This window comes from Rattus norvegicus, chromosome 17 (genome assembly GCF_021556685.1).
Source record: "Rattus norvegicus strain SHRSP/BbbUtx chromosome 17, alternate assembly SHRSP_T2T, whole genome shotgun sequence".
In the NCBI taxonomy this organism is placed as follows: Eukaryota; Metazoa; Chordata; class Mammalia; order Rodentia; family Muridae; genus Rattus; species Rattus norvegicus.
In genome coordinates, this window is record NC_141550.1 from 40,158,553 (window position 1) to 40,171,036 (window position 12,484).

Here is a 12,484-nt window from a genome sequence, read left to right on the forward strand (position 1 = left end):
GGGGAATGTCAAGGTGGAGAGGTGGGAGGGAGTTGGGTGGGTAAGAGGCACCCTCATAGAAGCAGGAAGAGGTGGAATGGATAGCGGTTTTCTGGAGGGGAAACAGGGAAAGGGGATAACATTTTTAAAATGTAAAGAAATTATACAATAAAAGAAAAAATGAGAAAAAAGAAATATGAACCAACATGACAGGATTATAATATGGAACAGAACAATTGCAGTCCCCCCCCCCCCAACACACACACACACCTCGGAAAGGACTTATACAACTCAGGCTAGCTTCAAACTTGCTCTACAGCAGAGGATCATGTGAGCCTCTGGTCCTCCTGCCTCTGCCTCCTGATGACTGGAATTGTAGGTGTGCTCTGCTTCTGCATGCACTGCTGGGGATCAAACCCCGGGACTTCATGCACGCTAGGCAAGCACTCTACCAACTGAACCACATCAGCGGCCACAGAAATGTCTTAGTTAAAGTTGTAAACTATAGTGGCACCTTGAGCATTGATAGTTTTCAAAGGGTCCAAGAAAACTGAATAGCACGGAGAGAGTAAGAGGGGAACTTCAGGATCTGGGGACACACAGGTGGAAGGTCAGTGGGGAAAGAAGATGTGAAGTCAGTTGAGCTCTCAGACCTCCAACAGTGTGAAGCTCCCTGCTACCCACGACAGCCCCACCCAGAATGAAACTGCACAAACTGCTTCCCAAGGCAGGAAGAGAGCAGTACATGGAGGTCACAGTCTTTCTGGGTGTGGGTCCCTAGTCACCAGTCTGTGAAGCCACCCACATCTGTATTTCATGCCTTTTATGATGATGTCTCAGCCAGATTTATTCCTGACTCCACTCTTGATCATGGAGTCTTAAGATAAAAGCTTACCTCCATTTTGGCCTCCCTGTATTGAGTAAAAAGGGTAACAAGAGAAAACCACTGAGTACCAGCTTCTTCCTTTCTTCCATGTCCTGCTTTGTGAGTTGTGGGGTCAGGGGCTGCTGCTACAGTTCCTGTCACCTGCCACCATGTGTTGCCCTCCTCCATTAAGTCATTTATCAGGTACTGGGACAAAGAAATGAGAAAGCACCACACATTTTCTTAAAATATTCTCTTTTTCTTTGTTCCCTGTGGAGGTTTGACTAAAGGGATCCCAAAGGCACACAAGGAGTGGCACTGTTAGAAGGTGTAGCCTTGATTGAGTAGATGTGGCTTTTTTGGAGAAAGTGTGTCACTAGTGGGTGGCCTTTGAGGTCTCAGAAGCTCAAGTCTGACCAATGTAGCATTTTCTTTCTTTCTTTCTTCCTTTCTTTCTTCCTTCCTTCCTCCTTTCTTTTCTTTCTTTTTTCTCTTCTTTCTTTCTTTCTTTCTTTTTTGTTGGCAGTTTTTGTGGTTTCATTTAAACACAAACATGCACACAAATCATCTGTTCACTTTTTTCACTGTGTAGCCCGGCGTTGGGATTGGTGACTCTGATGGCCAGCTTTGCTGCTCTTTCTACGATGGCTTTTCAGTTCTTAGAGGACACATTGTGAGCAATCTCAGCACCGTAAGATTTGTTGCACATCAGCAGCACTTCCAGCTCTTTGACATTGTGGACCAGAAACTTCCGGAAGCCGCTAAGCAGATAGGCAGAGCATGTGCTTGGTTTTCTTGTTGCTCCGGTAACCAATGATAGGCATCAGGATCTGGCCCTTGAATCTTCTCGGTACCCTGCCTCTGGGTTTTCACCTGTTTCCCTTAATTTTCACATATCGGTCTGACTGGTGCCTAATGAACTTCTTGGACCTCTTGTTGACGATCTTGGGCTTCACCAGAGGCCTGAGGGCAAGTGATACCGCAAAATAGGTCCAGTGTAGCACTCTCTTCCTTCTGCCTGTTGATCTGGATGTATAATTCTCAGCCTCTTCTCCAGCATCTGTCTGCTTGCATGCTGGCTCCCCACCATGACACTATTTTCCATTCTTTTCAACCAGCCAGCCTGAAAGACTGCTGCAAAACAAAGTGTTCCTTACCCCTTCTAGCTTAAAATTCTGCTGCTGTTGCTGCTGCTGCTGCTGCTGCTGCTGCTGCTGCTGCTGCTGCTGCTGCTGCTGCTCATGGTGGCACATCCCTTTAACCCTGGCACTTAGGAGGCTGAGGCAGTGAATTTCTGTGAGTTTGAGGCCCTGATCTGCACTCGGAAGGTGCTTTTTTCTTTCCCTGGAGTGAAATCAGGAATCATCAGCTTGGAATGCCATCCTGCTTCCCCTCCCTCTCGCCCCTCCACTGGCCTGCCCTACGCCTCTGCAACCCAAAGCTTGAATCTCCACTTCCTTTAACATCTCCATCTCCATTTATCTGTCTCCATCCAACCAATGTGTCGAGCCTCTACTTAGATATCATCGCCCCCGGAAATAATTTCTGTATCACTCCCCAGATCGGGATGAATACCCCCAAGTATTATATATGTCCCTCCGTTGTTTTACCAACTGTACCTGTGTCTTTGTATGTATAATGTATGTTAATTATGAACCCATATGTAAAGCTATGTGTGTAAATTTCCTGAGGGAAAAGATTGTTCCTGTTTTATTCATCCTCTTTCCTGTGCCTAGCACAGTAAGCAAAAGTAATTATTTTGTGAGTGAATAGAAAATGTATTCTAGAGCTGGAGAGATGGCTCTGGAGAGATGGCTCAGAGGTTAAGAGCACTGACTGCTCTTCCAGAGGTCCTGAGTTCAAATCCCAGCAACCACATGGTGGCTCACAACCATCTGTAATGGGATCCGATGGCCTCTTCTGGTGTGTCTGAGGACAGCAACAGTGTACTCATAAATAAAAAAATCTTTAAAAAGAAAGAAAGAAAGAAAGAAAGAAAGAAAGAAAGAAAGAAAGAAAGAAAGAAAGAAAAGAAAATATATTCTAAAAATTAAGAAAATGAGCTGTTAAAAACTGGAAAATGTTCTTATGCCACAAATTAGTTTCAGGCAAATAAGCATTGAATAAAGAATTTTGGGGGGATTTGGGAGGTTTGGGGAGTTGTTTTTGGTTTTGAGACAAGGTTTTACTAGTACTGGGTTTCTGTTTGTTCGTTTTGTTTATGTTAAATTAGTAGTTTGGCTTCAGATAGAAAATGTCTCACTGTGTGAAATTGGTGCCAACCACACAAAATAAGCTCTCCTGCCCAGGACTACACACACACACACACACACACACACACACACACACACACACACACACACACACACAGCCACTGAGCTAGGATTTGTGTTTATACAAGACAATAGAGACATGACTGAAATGTGAAACCAATTTCAGTCCTTGCTTGTCCTTCCAGATCACTCATTACAGCTGCTTTCCACATCTCAGTCACTAAAGGAGCTAGAGCAGGAGCTTTTGTTTTGGAGCTACAGTTACAGGCTGTTGTAGGCCACCTGACACGATGCCCAAGGTCCAAGCCCTGGTCCTCTGAAGAGCAGCAGGCTGTCTTACAGCTGAGCCATCTCTCCAGTCCCAAACCAAACCCCAGGGCCTCACTCACAGGAAGCAAGCATTCTACCAAGTGAATTATAGCTCCAGCTCAATTCTCTCAGATCTTGGTGTGGGTAGTGGCTCCCATTTCTGATGGGCCCTGATGCTTCTTACCCATTCTGGTAATAACTAAGCTCTTCCTTGATGTGCTAGACCACCTACCCCAGTCAGCCACCTTGGAAATGCAGGTGCCTAATAGGATAGGGGTATAGCTCAGTTAACACAGTTTGCATGAAGCCCTAGGCTGGACCACAGTAGCTGGCTCTAAGAAATAGTGTCCTCATTCCTTCTATACAGCCAAATAATGTAGACTGTCTGTAAACTTACAGCTTCTTCTTTCCCTCTCTAGGTCCTTACATCAGTTTAGAGTTAAGTGAAAAATGCTTGATCATATGATGATCATAAAATTAATGAATTAAGGGTTTTTTTGTTTTTTTCACTTTGTTTTATGCATATGGGTGTTCTGTCTTCCTATATGTCTGTATATTATGTGCACACAGTGTCCAGGGAGGCCAGAAGAGGGTGTCAGAGCTCCTGGGACTGGACTTAAGGCAGTTGTGAGCCACCATGTGGGTGCTGGGGATTGAGCACCATCTTGGAGCTGGAGAGATGACTCAACAGTTAAGAGCATCAGGTTCTGTGGCCTGCACCCACGTGGCAGCTCATGGCTGACTGTATCTCTAGTTCCAGGGCCTCCAATGCCTTCTTCGAGCCTCTGGGCACCAGGCACAAGATGCCAGGAAGGCATACAGTACACATACTTACATTCTGTAAAACACTACATAAAGATAAATAGTAATTTAGTGGCTGAGAAAGTGGATCCATCGGTAGGGTGCTTGTTTAGCATGGCTGAGCTCTTGGTTTTGACTTTCCCAGCACTACGTAAACCAGGCATTATGGTACACTCCTGCAATCCTAGAACTCAGGTAGAAGGACCAAAAGTACAAAATTATCCAATGGCTACTACTTCAAGGTGGTCATACATGAGGTCCTTGAGACCCTTTCTAAAAAACAAAAGTCACTAATAATACTTGAGTTGATTTATCTCCATTTTTGATGAGCAGTCACAATCTCTAACAAGAAGAAAGCTTGTCTTTTTGTGTAAAGTCATACATGGATACTGAAGTGAACCCCAAAGAAACCCTTAGGTATTTATCTGCAAATCCTATGTTACGCAAAGTCATGCTTCTGTAAGTTACTATTTTCCGTGAGATGCATAGTTCCATGTTGAGGGACCAGCATGTGAAGGCCTGCATGTGACCTGTGAATGCATCTTTCATGGTGAGTCTAGAGACAGGGGAAGGAAGTGGGAGAAGGAGTACAGACAGCTGCTGTCTTCTCTGTATTGGAGAAAACAGCACTGAGTGGGGCAGTAGGTGCCGGTGTTGAGTAAACACCCCTGACAGCCAACTGTGGTGCACACGCTCTGAGGAACTGAACATTTACCATGCTGCACCCAAACACTGTGTTTGATGACACAGTGGAATTTATGATCTCTGCTTTTATTGGTCCCTTAAGGAAAATGCTAGTAGATAAGTATTCCAACAGTGTTCAAGGGCATTGTTTGCTTATTATTTATTTATTTATCTTGTTATTTGGTGGGGTTGTTTTTGAACTAGGGCCTCACTATATATCTCAGGTTGGATTTGAACTCACTGTGTAGCTCATCTCAGACACCTAGCAATCCCCCTGCCTCAGTCTCCCAAGTGCTAGGGTTACCATAACGAGGCACTTTCCCTGACTCATTATCTTTCTTACATTATCAAAAATGTTGGGTTTTTTTATGCATTGATCAAATGTGGTGTCAATTTGGGAAAAACTGAAAGAATTCAGAAAAGCTAAAAAGCACATGGAAGCAGAAATTGTAGGAGGCCAGCATGCCTGAAGTCAGGGTTAATGCTGTGCTCCAGCCCCTGCCCTGGAGCCAGGGACTGATGTTCAGATGGCTACAGAGAGAAGCAGGCACTGAGGAAAGTCTAAGCCACCCCCAATAGAGAGCCTGGGAGGCCCCTAAGGGGATGGGGAGGTTCAGATAAATAAAATGGAGAACAAAAAATGGTGCCATCTTCACAGAACCTGAACAGGAAGGATATGGCTCCTTTAACATCAGGGGAAGGGCAGGCATGGGTCAAAGAGATTACAGAACTGCTGATGGTTCACAGTCACGGCGATCAAACCCAGAACTATGGGACCTCCTTATCTGTACCTCTGAGCTCTAGAACCTCATTCTGTACCTCTGAGCTCTAAAAAGTAAAGGGCATAAATTGTGACTGCAGAGACAGCCCATTGGGTAAAGCGCTTGCCAAACACGCCTGAAAACCTGGGTCTGTCCCCAATAGGAAAACAGAACTAATTCCCAAGAGTTGGTCTCTGACTTCTCATGTCCAAAATCCCTTAAAAGCCCACACTTTGACACCATACGCATACACACATACAAATAATTTCAAATGTTACTTTATTACTGTCATTTGTACTCTACTGTTGTATGATCTGTATGTAAGCACCACTGTGCACACGCCACAGTGTACATATGGGGGTCAAAAGAGACTTTTGGGAGCTGTTCTCTGCCTCCACAGTGGGATCTGGGGGACTCCAGACTTGTGTGGCAAGCTCTTACCCACTGAGCCATATCTTTGGCACATGATAATAAGAACAATAATAATAACAATAATAACAACAATAATAATAATAAAATGAAAACGAGAAAGCTATCACATGGATATAATCAGCAAAATTGAAACTTTCTCTTGGAATGTTTGCTACATAAGATCCATATTAAAATTAATTAAATGTAAAGGAATGTCAGGCGTGATGGCTCAAAGCAGTAATCCCAGCATTCAGAAGGCTGAGGCAGCAGTGTTGCCGCAAGTACAAGGTTAGAATGAACTACAGAGTAAGATCATATCTTAAAAAACAAAAGTTTTTAAAAAATGATATTAAGAACAATGGTGAGAACGGGAAAGATGCAACAACATATTATAGCTGCCTCAGACTTTAGGATTAAAAATTACACTACGGAATGCCTACGTCAATAAACTTGAAAAGATGAGTGTGTTCCTTAAAACACAGAAACTCTAGAATCTAAATAAAACAAAAACAAGATTCAACTGTTTGACTGACGAGTTCTGCCAAACATTTATATACTATAAATTATAAAGTATAATTTCAATCTAATACTCTTTCTGAATCTAGCATAGCCTTTATATCAAAATCTGGCAAGAACAAATAAAATGGTATGTAAATATAAATATTCTAATCTAAATATTAAGCAAAAGCCAAGATTATACAACATAATTAATTTATATTTATGCCATGAAAGCAAAGTTATTTTGACATTAGAAAAAATAATTGAATTGCCTATGTTATTGATAAAAGAGAAAAATCATATAATTGTTTCAAAACTTGTAGATCAGATTCAGTATTCAGTTAGGATAAAAACTTAGAAAATTTGGAGCAAAACTATTACTGAGGATGTACCTCCATAATAGAGTACTTGCCTAACATCCCGGAACAGGATACCTGGATTCCAGCCTCAGATCAAGGAAATACAACATAATTGTGGCAGCATAACAAAGTACATCCATCAAAGTGAAGCTACTACAGATCTCACAGCTAACAGTGGAACATTGTAGCCAGCCTCTGTGAGACTGGGAGCAAGATGAAGCTGCCTGTATGCCATGTTGTTGAAAAGTGTGCTGTAGTCCCTAGTCAGTGCTGTAAATCAAAGAAAAAGAAACGAACTGTGGAAAAGCCTGAAAGTGTATTGGAAATCCAAGAGAGTCTGGAGAAATGAGCCTTATACTGAAGATATTCACCACTTAGCTATGTGACCAAACAGCTGATGGAATACTACTCTGCTATCAAAAACAATGACTTTATGAAATTCATAGGCAAATGGATGGAACTGGAAAATATCATCCTGAGTGAGGTAACCCAATCACAGAAAAACACACATGGTATGCACTCATTGATAAGTGGGTATTAGCCCAAATGCTCAAATTACCCTAGATGCACAGAACACATGAAACTCAAGAAAGATGACCAAATGCCAATGCTTCACTCCTTCTTTAAAAGGGGAACAAGAATACCCTTGGCAGGGAAGAGAGAGGCAAAGATTAAAACAGAGACAGAAGGAACACCCATTCAGAGCCTGCCCCACATGTGGCCCATACATATACAGCCACCCAATTAGACAAGATGGATGAAGCAAAGAAGTGCAGACCGACAGGAGCCGGATGTAGATCTCTCCTGAGAGACACAGCCAGAATACAGCAAATACAGAGGCGAATGCCAGCAGCAAACCACTGAACTGAGAATAGGACCCCCGTTGAAGGAATCAGAGAAAGAACTGAAAGAGCTTGAATGAGCTCAAGACCCCATATGAACAACAATGCCAACCAACCAGAGCTTTCAGGGACTAAGCCACTACCCAAAGACTATACATGGACTGACCCTGGGCTCCAACCTCATAGGTAGCAATGAATAGCCTAGTAAGAGCACCAGTGGAAGGGGAAGCCCTTGGTCCTGCCAAGACTGAACCCCCAGTGAACGTGATTGTTGCGGGGAGGGCGGCAATGGGAGGAGGATGGGGAGGGGACTACCCAAATATAAGGGGAGGGAGAGGGGTTACGGTGATGTTGGCCTGGAAACTGGGAAAGGGAATAACAATTGAAATGTAAATAAGAAATACCCAATTTAATGAAGATGGAGAAAAAAAGAAGAAAAGCTTTCATCTTGGCTCATAATTGAGAAGAATGCAATACATCATGGTGAGCAAGGCATGCCAAGGAGCAGCCTAGTTCATGGTGCCAACAAGGACCACAAACAGAGAAAGGGAACCTCCCAGCTCAGAAGCTTCCTTCTTTGTGCATTTTTATTTAGTCTGGGACCCCAGCCCATGGCATGGTACATTCACATTCAGGGAATGTCTTCAGCCTATTATCTAGAAACATCCTCACGGACAGACCCACAAGCCACCCCATCACTTTAGTTTCTTCTTAATCCAGTCGAATTGACAATCTCAGCCAGCCATCACGCTGTGCCTTAAGACTTGACTGGACTCGAGGCTGAAGAGACAGCTCAGCATCTAAAACCACTTGTTGGTCTTTCAGAGTATCTGGTTTCGGTTCTCATAATACCCATGATACCTTGCAACTATCAGTAATGTCTCTGTGGGGACGTGAAGCCCTTTCTGACTTCTGTGGGCATCAGGAAGGCATTTGAATGCAAACCACTCAAACACATAAAGTAAAATAAATCTAAAAGGATTAGACTTGATGTGATGAAGTGAAGAAGTGATTATCAGTTAAGAGCCAGTGAAAGAAGATGGGAGAATTGAAAGGCACACTGTCTGCAACCCAGGTCTGGCCTAGAGACGGAGGCCTGAGGCTGAGGAACGAACCTTGACGGAAGCAAACAGGACTCAGGTGGCAGAACCCTATCAGCAAGGACCTTGAAAACCAAGAAAGTATCTGAGGCTGTTGAGAGAGGCACCCCAGTTCAGGGTAATCAACCACCCCTCTGAGGAAAGGGAATCCCAAACCCCACGGGGTTCCAGAGTCCCTCGGTTGCCTGGCCATCTTGGGGAAACATTCCTGCTCTATTAGAGCTGCCCCTTGGCAACATAAATGTGCTCTTACTTCTCTGCTAGAGCTAACTTCCTGTATTCTGGAGTTACTGGGAATGGGAGACTGGGGCTTCCCATGGCACTCTTCCCCGTGCTTTTGCTGGGCTGGGATTTCCCTGAAGCTTGCTTCCCAAAGGAATAGGTTTAGAAATACTGTGAACCATATGCCCAGAGGCCCCATTAGAGTATTTGGTGACCTGGAGATGTGACTGTGCCTCAAGTGCAATCCATGGAGAAGCCCCATAGATGAAATCACAGGAGACAGTCACTCATGGGGGAGTACAACTCAAGGTGGGCTCCGGTGCAACATCTGGATGAGTCGAGCAAGCCAATAGAGCTGGGTTGAATATGAAACATTGTTTCTTATGTTACTGGGAGCAAAGGAATCTCCCAGAGGTAGATTAGGATACACAATATTGTTACCCAATTTGGGAGTATAACCAGGCCCAAACCAGATTCAAGCATTAGTCCTCAAAGCTAAGTAAAAGGGCCAAATGACTAGTGAAAGGTGAAAGGGGATATTTACTCACTGTGACCACCCTGGACAGAAGGACAAACAGACCCAGTGACACCCAGAACCTAGTCCATCTTCGGGTCCTGAGTGAAGCTGAAAGTTAAATAGAAGGCTAAGTTTACATGGGGCAGTGAGGAAGGCCTTTCTTATGAGGTAAACAAGGGCTCAGCTCTAGTTAAACAGAAGCCTGGCTTTATAGCCTGGTACACACAGAAAACAATGTTTGTACTGTAAGACCTGGATGAAAATAATCGAGAGACACTTCCGTCCCTTAATCTGTCAGACTGTTGACACAGTGGGCCCCAAAGAAGTGGGACTTTCCCAAGGAATCCTATGCTGAGAGAAGGAACCGGCACAGCAATGCCAGGAACTGTCCCTCAGGAAGACATTTTATAGCGTTCTCATAACTTGTCAGTCCACCGTACAGGAAGAGACTGAGGCACAGCGATGGGGCAATGTGTGCAGCAAATGAATGAATGTATACATCAAAGGAGTTGACGACGAGGAAAAAGGAAGTGAGGGAGGAAAAATACAGAGGAGAGGAGGAAGGGAGGGCTGTGACTACTCCAGAAATCCACACAGATCTAAGCGTGTGTCAAAGACTGTTAGGTAAACAGGACAGTGGTATTTTGGGGTGTTATTGTGTTTGAGATAGCTGGCTTAGGCCTCTCTATGTAGACCAGGCTGACCCTAATACTCACAGAGATCTGCCTGTCCTGACTCTAGAATGCTGAGATTAAAGGCTTGTGCCCCACCTTGATGGAGAGTGAGCTTTAATGGAAAACTTGGGCATCTGAAGAAACAGCTCCACATCTGAAGTAAGAGTAGGTAAGAGTTATAAGCCTGGTCAGGGGAGAAGGGCACCTCTGCATAAGTTTCCAAACTCTATGACCTCACGGAGATTTGAATGCTATGAGCAAAGCTGGAATTAAATATTCAGTACAAATTCTCCAGTGCATGGACAAAGCTATTCCGTAGTACTTGTGTAGAATATAATGTAGAAATGGGAGCAGGACCTTGGGAGCCTTCTATGGCAGGGAACTGAGTCACCTTGGCACCGTGCTCTGGTCCCTGAAGACTGACAAGGCACCAGACAGGAGACAGCATCACTCCCAAGATAACAATATCCACGTATTGGTACCTTAGTTTCACAAGCAGTAGATTGCTCAAAGGCAGCAGAGCAGAGAATGAGGGGCATGCAAAGCTGTGGAAACTAAACAACAATCAGGGGGCCTTGGAAAATGCTCATGGGATGCATGTGAACAAGAGCTGGGTGAAATATGCTTGTTCATTTTGACTTATTTTACCCAAGACCTAAAAATGTGGGAGCCTGATGCACACAAGTGGGACAGGAGGCTCTCTAGGGTTTGCTAACTAACCAGTCTAGCCTCTATAATAAGCTCCAAGCCAGGGAGAAAGCCTGTCTCAAAAAATAAGACTTCAAATGTCATCCTCTGGGGTTGGGGATTTAGCTCAGTGGTAGAGCATTTGCCTAGCAAGCGCAAGGCCCTGGGTTCGGTCCCCAGCTCCGGAAAAAAAAAAAGAAAAAAAAAAATGTCATCCTCTAGCCTCCTTAGGCACACACATGCATGTGGACATATACATACATGCATGCATGTATGCATGCATACAAACATGCATACATACATACATACACAATATATACAACAAAAATTTTAAAGATATATACAAATTAATGGCTTGAAATAATAACTAAGAAGACATATTAGAAATGATCTTAGCCATCTGAGGTCTTAAAGAAGCAAAACTCAACCCAACTTCAAGAGGCAGAATCACCCCTGCCTTACCATGCCCTTCTTCACTAAGAGCCTCTGGGAGATTCCCTTCTGCGGCATCTACTTAATGAGGGCCTTTGACTGACAGGTCACTTGTAAACTACAGAACTCCTTGGAGGGAGTCATCAGTGCCCCCAGGCTTTCTGGAGGCATTTAACTAGCCACCTGGAGAATTCTCCTATCTCTAGACAATTACTCCACAGTAAGCAAGAAATGATTGCCCAAAGTTTCACCCACAGTCAAATCCACCAGTCAATAAATGCATCAGATGAGCTATGCAGCCACAGGCCGGTGAAGAAGGAAAGCTTCCCAGCCATGTGGGTTATGCCTATAGTCCAAGCACTCAGGAGACTGAGGCAGGAGGATTGCTGAAAGATCAAGGCCAGCGTAGACTATTCTGGAGAGAAAAGGAAGAAAAGAGAGATGAAGAGAGACAGGGAAGGAAGAAGGAAAGAAAGGTTAGGATAGTTCAGTTTGCAAAGTCTTGCAATGCAAGCATGAAGACCTGAATTAAATCCCTAATAATCACATTAAAAGGTTGTGCAGGGGGGTTGAGGATTTGGCTCAGTGGCAGAGCGCTTGCCTAGGAAGCGCAAGGCCCTGGGTTCGGTCCCCAGCTCCGAAAAAAAGAACAAAAAAAAAAAAAAAAAAAAAAAAAAAGGTTGTGCAGGAGGTAGCTGGAGAGATGACTCAGAGCTTAAAATCACTGGATGCTCTTGCAAAGGACCCAGGTTCAGTTCCCACAACTCACATGGAGGCTCAAAACTCTAGTTCCAGGAGATTCAACACCTCCTCATTAATATAAGATCCTCCCAGGGATCACACAAACACACGCACGCACGCACGCACGCACGCACGCACGCACCCATGCACATACACATGTGGGCAAGCAAATAAAAGAAATTTAAAGAAATTAAGCAGGGTAAGATGTACATGCCTATAATTCCAGTGCTGGGGAGGGAGAGACAGAGAATCCCTGGGTTGTAGCCAGTCTAGACAAATTGCTGAGCTCCAGGTTCAGAAAGAGCCTTTGTCTCAAGAAATAAGGTGGA

The 12,484-nt window shown here is 44.1% G+C and overlaps 1 pseudogene; it reads right to left on the reverse strand.

The window, feature by feature from the left end:
• Nucleotides 1-1,446: 1,446 nt before the first annotated feature.
• The window catches only part of LOC148000138 (large ribosomal subunit protein eL32 pseudogene), a 29,211-nt pseudogene continuing 18,173 nt past the window's right edge, over nt 1,447-12,484 (reverse strand).